General features: G+C 43.4%; 1 long non-coding RNA gene across 2 annotated transcripts; it reads left to right on the plus strand.

The window, feature by feature from the left end:
• Positions 1–1,743: 1,743 nt before the first annotated feature.
• On the plus strand, positions 1,744–8,009 carry LOC122943854. Of its 2 annotated transcripts, XR_006390899.1 has the most exons (4): positions 1,744–2,408; positions 2,579–2,623; positions 3,236–3,463; positions 7,273–8,009. It is a non-coding gene; the product is annotated as an uncharacterized LOC122943854 (long non-coding RNA). The 2 variants fall into 2 exon arrangements; XR_006390898.1 differs by lacking the exon at positions 2,579–2,623 and having other exon boundaries at positions 1,813–2,408.
• The last annotated feature ends 2,213 nt before the right edge of the window (positions 8,010–10,222 follow it).

Consider the following 10,222-nt stretch of genomic DNA (forward strand, 5'->3'; position numbering starts at 1 on the left):
TCTGTAGAAATCACTTTTCACTATTCATTTCATTATCATCACATGCAGGATTACAATGAAAGATAACACACACAGATATAGAGAGAGAGTGACAGATAAAATGGGAGCCAGCATTTACAAAAAGTGACGGTTACAATTCGCCTCCTCCCAGTCCCTGCACAATGAGCTCTGCACAGATCACAGAGCATACACTACAGTTTGCCATGGTACACATGGCTGCTGTAAAGCATATATCTGAACATTAAACAGAGCAGAGTAGCAACTCAGGCAACATGGCTACCTCCTTAATTAAGTACAAAAAAAACAACAACAAAAAACGATAAGATAATAAAAAATATTAGAACAAAGTATATTTCAAATACTTGGTTTTATTTAGTAAAAATCTAATTGACAAGTCTCTAATGCATTAAATCCTACCAGTGTGTTTGAATTAAAGGGCATCAGATTCAGCAGAGGTTGGCAGATTTCTACTCATGCAACAAGTTTATGCTATTGTAGTGTCCCGCTACGTAAAGGTGGGCACTACTAAGGGTCAATTGGGTCATGTTGTCCCCCACCTCCTGTGCGAGATTGGTATTATGTTTTGTATTGTATGACTGCATAATTCCATGTTAATTCCTGTGTACCAGGTCTGCTAGGGGTGTAGTTTCTCCTCCTAAGCTGTAGAGGGAGCTAGGGAACCCCCTAGTATATATAGTTAGGCCCAGACAGGAAAGAGGTAGTCCAGTCTAGACTCTAGTCCAGGAGGCTAAGTAGTTCAGTCTAGCCTGCCTGAAGTCCTGAGCAAGTGAAGCTCAGAAGTTAGTCCAGGAGAAGAAGTTGCCTCCTGAAGTTATCCTGCATCTTGCAAAGTACAGAGCAGTGCTAATCTTATCCAGCTAAGTAGAAAGCGGAAGGGCAGAAGTTTATTGACAGCAAGAGGATTTATACCAGAGGAAGGTTTCCCTACCCAAGGATAAAGCCAGCTATAAGGCATATGGGCCTTGGAGAAAGCCAGACAGGATTCTGCAGAAAGTACAGCCTGATCTGTGAGTTTTATTCCCTCTGAGTTATCTTGCTAGGATTCTACCTGCCATTTATGTAAAGCCTGCCTGATACCAATAACCTTCATATGGAACTGTCTGAAGCTTGTACATAGTTGAACTGTTCAGTAAAGAGGAATTCTAGTTCACTACAATCGTGTGTACCTCCATTATTCCTCCTAACAATCGGTGTGCCACAGTTACCGGCACTGGCGTCACGAACTGTAAGGGATCTTGCCACAGGCACGCTAAACCTACAACACCCAGGGCACCTCACCAATCACCCGGCCTGGTCCCTATATCTAGAGAGTGCCCCAGAGGATCTACGTTCCAGCCTCTTCATCACTGCTGTACGCCTGCCAAGGGTATACAACAAACTGTGAGTACTAAGAGCAACCCTCTGTCTGTAAACTGACCCCCGTGATCTCAAATTCGCTCACCCTGAAGGACTGGCGTACTGCACTATCACCAGCAACTTCACAGCATAGGCTAGAAATATTTAAAGGAAATCCGTAAGCAGATTCTTATCCATGAAACTGGCTGACCTGTTGCAGAGAAATAAGAGCATCTAGGTGTAAAGGAAATGCCCCCATTGCTCATTTGCATCTATTAAACCTCCTTTTTTTCCCTCAGTAATGCGGACACATGTGAACATGGGACAACACAGACGCCTTCAGCTGCCAAGCGCACATGTAACAGGTCAGCCGGTGTCATAGGGACAAATCTGCTGACTGAGGCTCTTTAATGCAGTTTTGCAAACAACATTTAAGTCCTGTAAAATACCTTTACATATACCGTAGTCCTTTTTCTAATATTACATTTTATTTAGAGCTCATATAAAGTGTGAGAAATACCGTATGTAAAAGGGTTGTGCAGTGTTTTAATGTTGATGACCTATCCTCAGGATAGATCATCAATATCTCATCAGTGGGGGTCCGACACCCGGCACCCCTGACGATCTGCTGTGGTGCTTGTGTGAGTGCTGCTTCTTATTCAAAATTGCCTGCACTCCATTTCCTTTGCAGCAGCGGTGCGGTATTATTACAGCTGCTAATGTTTCACTTTTTTCTCCCCTTTTTTATACTTTTTCTCTGTTTATGTCCCACTCATGGTTTTGGTTTACAAATTCTGATGCAAAATACCGACCAAGTGAAAGCGGATGGTAAGGGGTTAACGTGCACAAGCAAAACGTTTTTCTTTAAAGTTATTGGACATAAGGTCATCTGGGCGGGGAGGGGTAAGTGCGTGTGCTGCGTGTTGGTGTTTTAGTATTGCTATACATCTCACTAACTCAACATGCCGGATTAAGAATGGCTTGTAAGACAGGGACTATATCCCCAGTGGACTATCCGTGGTGACCAGTGCTGTATGGAATCATCTACAGAGGTAGGAACTGTTGCAGATGATTATGGCAAATATCTACTTGCTTTTGCTTTTCTAGACCATGTCTGAGTTTTGAGTGCCAGTGTGCCACCCATTTGGGGCTTTCATGGGGCACTGTATTTTCTTCTAATATGACATGTGATGGAACCCACAACATTTTCATTTCCTTACAGATTTTTTATGAATCCTTGAAGAAAAAAAAAAAACTGTGTATGGAGGTACAGTATTCTATGGGGACTGTCATGCAGCTTTACACATCATAAATCTGTAATTCCAAAGCTGATCTGTGCAAATGATTTAATCTGAAATTCAAGATAATTTATTGCACTAAAACAGCTAGAAAAAGACGTATATATCAGCACTTGTCGATGATCAGCCTGACCCAACATTTTCAGTCAATTTTTATTGTCTGATTTTATTTTTTTTACGAAATCTGCAATGTGCAATGGAGGACTAGAAAAGAGTATCCAACGCGCTTACTCATACATTATAATACATTTTTAAGCATATATTTTATGAGAGAAGTGTACAGATGAAATTAAACATCTTGTACATGACTCCAGTTAATCGTTATGTAGAGCGGTCAAGCGGCAATGAGAAAAGATGGGCCTACAGATGCACTTTCTCCAATTTCTTGATTTCTAGTTTTACTGTTGGTAATTGCATTGAAAAAATATTATTCTGAAAAAAATTAATTTGAAACATTACTTGTAGTAGTGTGTGCAGCTTCGGAATAATATCTCGCTGACTTCTTATCAATCCTGAACACTAGTGTGCTGAGGAGTCTTCAGTAGCCCTAACCACGGTCTCTTATCTCTCCTTGACAACAGGGCAGGTCACATCAGCTGTATCACACACATCGTAAACGCCAAGATGTCTCTTTCCACTAATTCTGGTTACCGTCACCATCTACTGCCATATTATCTGCTCAGTCATCATGTGTAGGTCTGACACTGGGAGGAGAGGTGGATAACCACAATTACCAGTTTCCGTGATCAGGAAACATGAAGAATCATGGACATGGATCTACTGTATGTGGATTCCAATAGCAGCTAAAGGTAATCTGAAAGATTTTCTAGCTATTCCTGGCATGTCTTTAAAAATGATATCTGAGCATCTAAAGTAAGAAAAACCTATGGCCTCCCTGACATAATTAACCACCTCAATGACCTTGAGTATTCATATGGCTTTGTGATGTATTACATAAAAGTGGATGGATTCATTGAGAAGACAAACCCTTGCTTTCTAACTTACAGTTCCATACATAATTCAATCTCCAGTAAGCATTAGTCTTAAAAGGTAGTAGTCAAAGGGGCAACTGTGTGTCCATCAGGTGTATAGGACTTTCCATAGACATGAGGTGACTGTTGGTCAACAGCTATCTTTCCTGATCCCTCCATACACTTGCCCTCTCAACTTGGCCAGGCATGTGTGTGTGTTATGAATGGGGAGAGGGGTATAAGCCTCTGTCAGACACTTGTGGCCAGCAGCTTATTTCCATGAGGTCAAAAGGACTGGGCAGCTGAAATTTCCCTCAACATCTGCCATCAGGAGGCCCCATACACATTACATAGTCCTGCTAAAATTGGTGGATTCAGCCAACATTTATTTAATGTATCTGGCCTGCTTTAGTTTAGGAGGGTGTAAAAAGGTTTATGCCCTGTGGAGACCCAAAAATCACCTTGGCCCCTAAGTAGACTAGACTAGTACTGTTTTCTGCCTTTGCTCTCATAATGGCTGCAAAAAGTTGAAATTATTTTCTAACTGCACTGGGTAAATCCAAAAAAGATTGAACCCATTTTCTAATATGCTGTAATGGAATTCTGAGGCAATAGGGGGGACGGTTGTCCCCCATTCAGAGCCTTTATTTAGAACAAAGAACAGCTACAAAGACTGTATACACCTATCTGTCTCCCTCTGGGGGCTTCCTGCAGCCTCCAGTGCTGGAACTAGAATGGAGCAGGAAGCACAGCGCCGTTCGAGGTGTAGTGGCCATGCCCGGTTACTGACGCTCAGCTCTCATTCACTTCAATGGGAGATGAGCTGCAGTAATGCAGCATGGGCACTACACTTTGAACGGCGCTGTGCTTCCTGCTCCATTTACAGTGCTAGTTCCAGCACTGGAGGCTGCGAGGAACAACTGATCAGTGGTACCCTCACTGATTGGATAATAATGACCTATCTGGAATATCAGGGTCCTGGAAAACCCTTTTAAGAATTTTTCATACTGTCTATGCTTAATCAATACCATTTAATGCAGGCATGCTCAACCCGCGGCCCTCCAGCTGTTGTAAAACTACAACTCCCACAATGCCCTGCTGTAGACTGATAGCTGAAGGCTGTTCGGACATGCTGGGAGTTGTAGTTTTGCAACAGCTGGAGGGCCGCAGGTTGAGCATGCCTGATTTAATGTAACTATATCAATAAAAAAATTAGAAACATGCAATAAGAAAACCGACCTATAATCTAAATATATCATATTTTCCTTATCAAATTTTCAGCTTTTAATTTCACGCCCCATAAAGCTAACTTTCATCTTTACCTCTTGCCATTTAACAGGCTCTGGAAAATAGCCACGTGCAAGCAAAATGTGACAATTAAAATGCACTGTCACTAGATTTCCTAGCTAGATTCAGTAAGGGAACTACAATGAGAGCAAGAGGCAATTAATATACAGCTAAACACGTGTAAGTCAGGGAAGGTTAAATGCGACAGAGTTTTAAAGGTGGAAGCAACTCCTCAACTTTATGTGACTGTTTAATTATAGGATCGCTCACAAGCCACACGACTAGCAACTGATAGTTATGTTCCTATCAATTTACTCCCCATTGGGAAGAATATCTCAAAGTAAATAATGAGCTAACCTGTTCTCGTCTTCAAGCAAGATATAGACCATATACATAATTTAGAAGGGGTGGTAAACTTACCCTAAAATATTGATCAATCAAATTATAAGGTCAGGGTAATAGTGTAGCAGTTCTTACATAGATTTTAAAGGATTTTGATACTGGTGGCCGCATGACAGGTCATCAATATGAGATCAGTGGGGATCGGGGCTAATGCATTCTTTATGATATAATCCCTTAAAGGGATTCTGTCATGACATTTTAGCCCTATAACCTAAACATATGGCCAGGTCCGTACAAATAACATGAATCCGAAACTGTACTTATTAAATCTGCCTGTGGCTCTATTAGCACATAAAACAGGTTTTTATAACCGGGCAATCGCCTACCTAAGGTGCCCAAGGGGACGTCAGTTAATACTGGGTGCCCGGCCGTCTGGTGCCCAGCGCCTCCTTCCCAGTCTTAATCGCCGCCTTCCTCACCTCAGCGCCGCCTCCACCAGATCCGGCCGGCCCTCTGCTAGATCCGGCGCCTGCGCACTATGCTCAGCCTGATGCGCCGCGGACTCCTGGCAGCGGCTTCGTTGAGCGAAGTGCGCATGAACTAACTGACGTCCCCTTAGGCACCTTAGGTAGGTGATTGACCGGTTATAAAAACCTGTTTTATGTGCTAATAGAGCCACAGGCAGATTTAATAAGTACAGTTTCGGATTCATGCCATTTGGACGGACCTGGCCATATGTTTAGGTTATAGGGCTAAAATGTCATGACAGAATCCCTTTAAACTCAGAATCAAACTGGTCACTTTAAAGAGCATCTGTCTGCTGGTGCACCCATTGACTACGCTTAACAATGGTATGTTATAGATGCCTTAAATCGGGGGCACTCAAGTACTTTTTGTAAAGGTCCACACGCCTGGGTCTAGTATGGAAGTATGAACCACAAAAAAAAATTAAGGAGGGACAACACCAGCTGTAGCATGCTGTAGCAATTTGTTTTTTTGGTGCCTCTAATCCAACCCAATCCTCTTTGTGCCACCCACACAGAAATGGTGGTCTTTAGTGCCCCAACACAGTAAGAATGTCCACTTAGTGCCACCTCAAAATAGTGATGCACCTTACTGCTCCCCTAGACAGTATGATGCTCCTTTAGTGCCTCCCACAGAGTATGATGCCCCCTGCTCAGTATGATTCCCCTAAGTGCACCTCTTACAGTAGGATGTCCCTTAAGCACTCCCCTCATAGTCTGATGATCCCTTAAGCACCCCACACACAAAGCGATGGCCTATAATTTTTCCCCACACAGTATTATGTCCTCTTGTCCTGTAATGTCCTGCATCCCACACAGCATGATGTCCCCTTAAGTGACTCCCACACAGTGATGCCTGCTTGAAGGGGTTATCCAAAGTCGAACACATTCTCCCCCAATTATACTTACTCCGCTCCCCGCACCCGAGTCGCTCCTGATCCCTGCACAGCCGCCGCTGAGTTTCCCCATCTGGCTATGGGGGGAGCAGCCAATAGCAGGCTGTGACGGGGATGAGCCTCCCTAGCATCGCAAGTGACGCTAAGGAGGCTCCTCCCTGTTGCGTCCTGCTATTGGCTGGAGGGCATTGGGGGGCATGTGTTAAGGATTTGGATAACCCCTTTAAGTGCCCAGTCAGAGAGTTATGCCCTCACAATTACTGATGCCCATATTTCATCCTACATAAATACTCACCTACCTCATGTTCCCCAACAAAGAGAGCAGGTCTGCTTCTCTCTTAGGTTCAGTGCAACAGGCACGATGGCATCACTACATCACATCTGCTTGCGTTTAACCACCAATTGCAGTGAATGGTGAGGCAGGAAGCTGACGGCTCCCGGCTTCACCAACCGTATCTGCATCCTGAGGACACAGTTGAAAGTGATAAATGTAGTGGTGACCATGGTCCACCAGTTGAGTACCCTTGCCCTAAATCATGGTCAGGTGACCAATGATTTTTAACTAAATCTCTTACCTGATTTTGATCATCTTTTTCAGGATGCTGATTGGTCCAAATCTAATACTTCTTGGGATCTGCCTCTTGACAGTTACTGATGGAAGTGATTGCCCTAAACAATGTAAATGCATAAAACTGACGAATAATACGATACGGGTGGACTGCAGCTCCCAGAACCTGAAGAACTTTCCATCCCTACCCAAGGAAACAGAAGAGTTGTATCTACAGGAGAACCTGTTGACAGTAGTTCCCGCTGGGGCCTTCGATAACTTGATAAACTTAAAAAAGTTGAATTTATCCTCCAACCCATTGCATTGTGACTGCAAGATCCAATACTTAATTATGTGGCTATCTGATGGAAACATGGACGGAGTCAGCGGGATAAAATGCGTCTATCCCTCTGAGTTGTATGGGAAACCAGTCAGCCAGTTAACAGGAAACGAAATCACTTCTTGCTCGAGGCACACACGACTCTGTTCAGACTTTCTATTTAATGATGCTTTTCTTTACGCTTTCCTTTTTCTCTTGTTCTTTCTAATGATCGTATGCTTGAAAACTTTCAAAATGATAAAGTTTAAAATCAAAGTAAGTGATAATGACTTTGAGTTAAGGACATATCAGACTCCTAAAGCTAGTTTTCTTAAGAGAAGATCTATTTTATATGTAAAAGGCTGTTAACCCATTGAATAGCTGAGATACAGATATGTGCTTATTTACTAAGATTTTATTTGCAAATAAAATGACAAATACACTTGGTATTACTGTCTATGGGAAGAAACATTCCGGGCTGAATAAATGAAAGACCACAGAGGTCTAGGTTAAAGCCTGACAAAGCTCTTAAAAGTCTCTTACTTTCCTCCTATGTATGTGTAAGGGAGTACTAGTTTGATATACATCCAGGCAGTTGATAGCAGAAGGCAGGGGCGTAGCTAAAGGCTCAGGGGCCCTGGTGCAAGAGTTCAGCTTGGGTCCACCTCCCCTCAGTGCTTTGTGGCCAGAGCTAGGGAGGAAGATAGACTTTGTGCTGCCCGAGGCAAAATTTGAAATGGCACCCCTCCCATGGCAAATTCTTGATCTAACCCCTTCTCTCCAGCCAGAGGTGTAACATGACCAGCATGCACTTTCTACAGGGGCGGATTGGCCATAGACGTAACAGGGAAATTTCCCGGTGGGCCAATGCCCAGGGGGCCACCTGAGCCCTCCTCAAGGCTGGCCAGTGGAAGTTTTTGGGGATGTATTTTGTGATGGACTTTGGTATTTGGCTCTGTTGGGGTGGTATAATGTGCCTCAATAAGGTATTGCCTTCCATCAATCTGGACCCAACTAGAAAACGGGGCCACTTTTAGTATTTTTTCCAGGGCCACTTTAAGTTCCCAGTTCGCCCCTGACTTTCTATAATACCAGTGTCTTATGTGGCACAAGGTGGGCCCGGAAGCGACTTCTACCTCTGCACCCCCTATAGCTACGCCCCTGGCAGAAGGGACGTCTTAATGGGGGTTCTCCAGGACTTTGATATTGATGGCCTATCCTCAGGATCCAATAATTCAATAATTGAATTGCATTGTATTATTGTATCCAATTATAACAGCCTGGGCATGCTGGGAGTTGTAGTTCTCTCCACTTTTACCTCTTTCTTTGTTGCCCCCTAATTTCCAAATAACAAAAATCTGGTGATGATAAGACTTGTAGTTCCCTTGTCACTATTATAATGTTCTGCAGCTTCTGAGGTGTGTATTAGGCTTTGTTCACATCTGCGCTGGTGACGTTCAATATTGGTAGGGTTCTTGCTCCTGGCACCCTGCTGATCAGAAGAGGCTGCAGCACTACATGAGAGCTTAGGCCTGTTCCTAGGCCATGTGATGGCGCGTTCATCGGTCACGCGGCCTGGACAAAGTTCAGTCCCATTCAAGTGCATGTAGCGGAGCTGCAATACCAAGCACAACTGCTATCCAATGGTCTCTTCAAACAGCTGATAGGGGGGTGCCATGAGTCTGCCTCTGCAGATCTCATGTTGATGACCTATCCTTAGGATAGGCCATAAGTATAAAAATTTCGGAGAGCCCTTTTAAGTACTTTAAAGGCTATGTCTTGATGCATTTGAAATGAAAAGTCAACCTTGCAAATAGTCTTGATTTAAAAATGTCCTCTTGTTTCGAGCTCACAGTTTCTCAGCAGACTTATAAACCTCCAAGACGGTCATTTACTAAAGAATGCCCTTTTACAGTAAAAAAAAAAACAGCTGGAGAAAGCTGTGGCACGTTTATTAAAGGGAACCTGTCAGCTACACTATGCTGCCCTGACTGATCCTGTTTACTGCCCCCCCCCCCCACCTCCGAATCATGATTGTACCCCCTCTCTGTAATGTATACTGATGCCCTATAATAATTCTGGCCATACTGGGGGTTATAGTTATTTCCTTTTAAAGCTCTCACCTAGTAAAACTGGCTCATGCCCTATAATAATCTGGGCATCCTGGGAGTTGTAGTTTTCTCTTCTTAGACTGGTTTCACATCACCGTTTAGTTTTCCATTTTGCACGCAATACTTTTTTGCCGTCTAAAATAACAGATCTCAGACTCAAACGGATGCGAAATGTGCAGAACTGATGCTTGAAATACAGGATCCGTTTTTTTCTTTATTTTTCTGTTTTTCTGACGGATCAGAAGTACAGAAAACGAAACGGTGATGTGAACCTGGCCTTATACTCTCTCTGTGTAATATCCACTTTTATCCAATAATAACAGTCTGGACATGCTGGGAGTTGTAGTTCTCTCCATTTTACCTCTCCCTGTGTTGCCCCCTTATTTCCAATAATAACAATCTGGTGATGATGAGACTTGTAGTTCCCGTGCCACTATTATAATGTTCTGCAACTTCTGAGGTGTGTATTAGGCTTTGTTCACATCTGTGCTGGTGACGTTCGCTGTTCTTCCCCGTCATAGCAGCACAACAACGAAAATCACTGTAGTTCCGGATCTGGCACTTCATGGAC

This window comes from Bufo gargarizans, chromosome 7 (assembly GCF_014858855.1).
Source record: "Bufo gargarizans isolate SCDJY-AF-19 chromosome 7, ASM1485885v1, whole genome shotgun sequence".
NCBI lineage: Eukaryota > Metazoa > Chordata > Amphibia > Anura > Bufonidae > Bufo > Bufo gargarizans.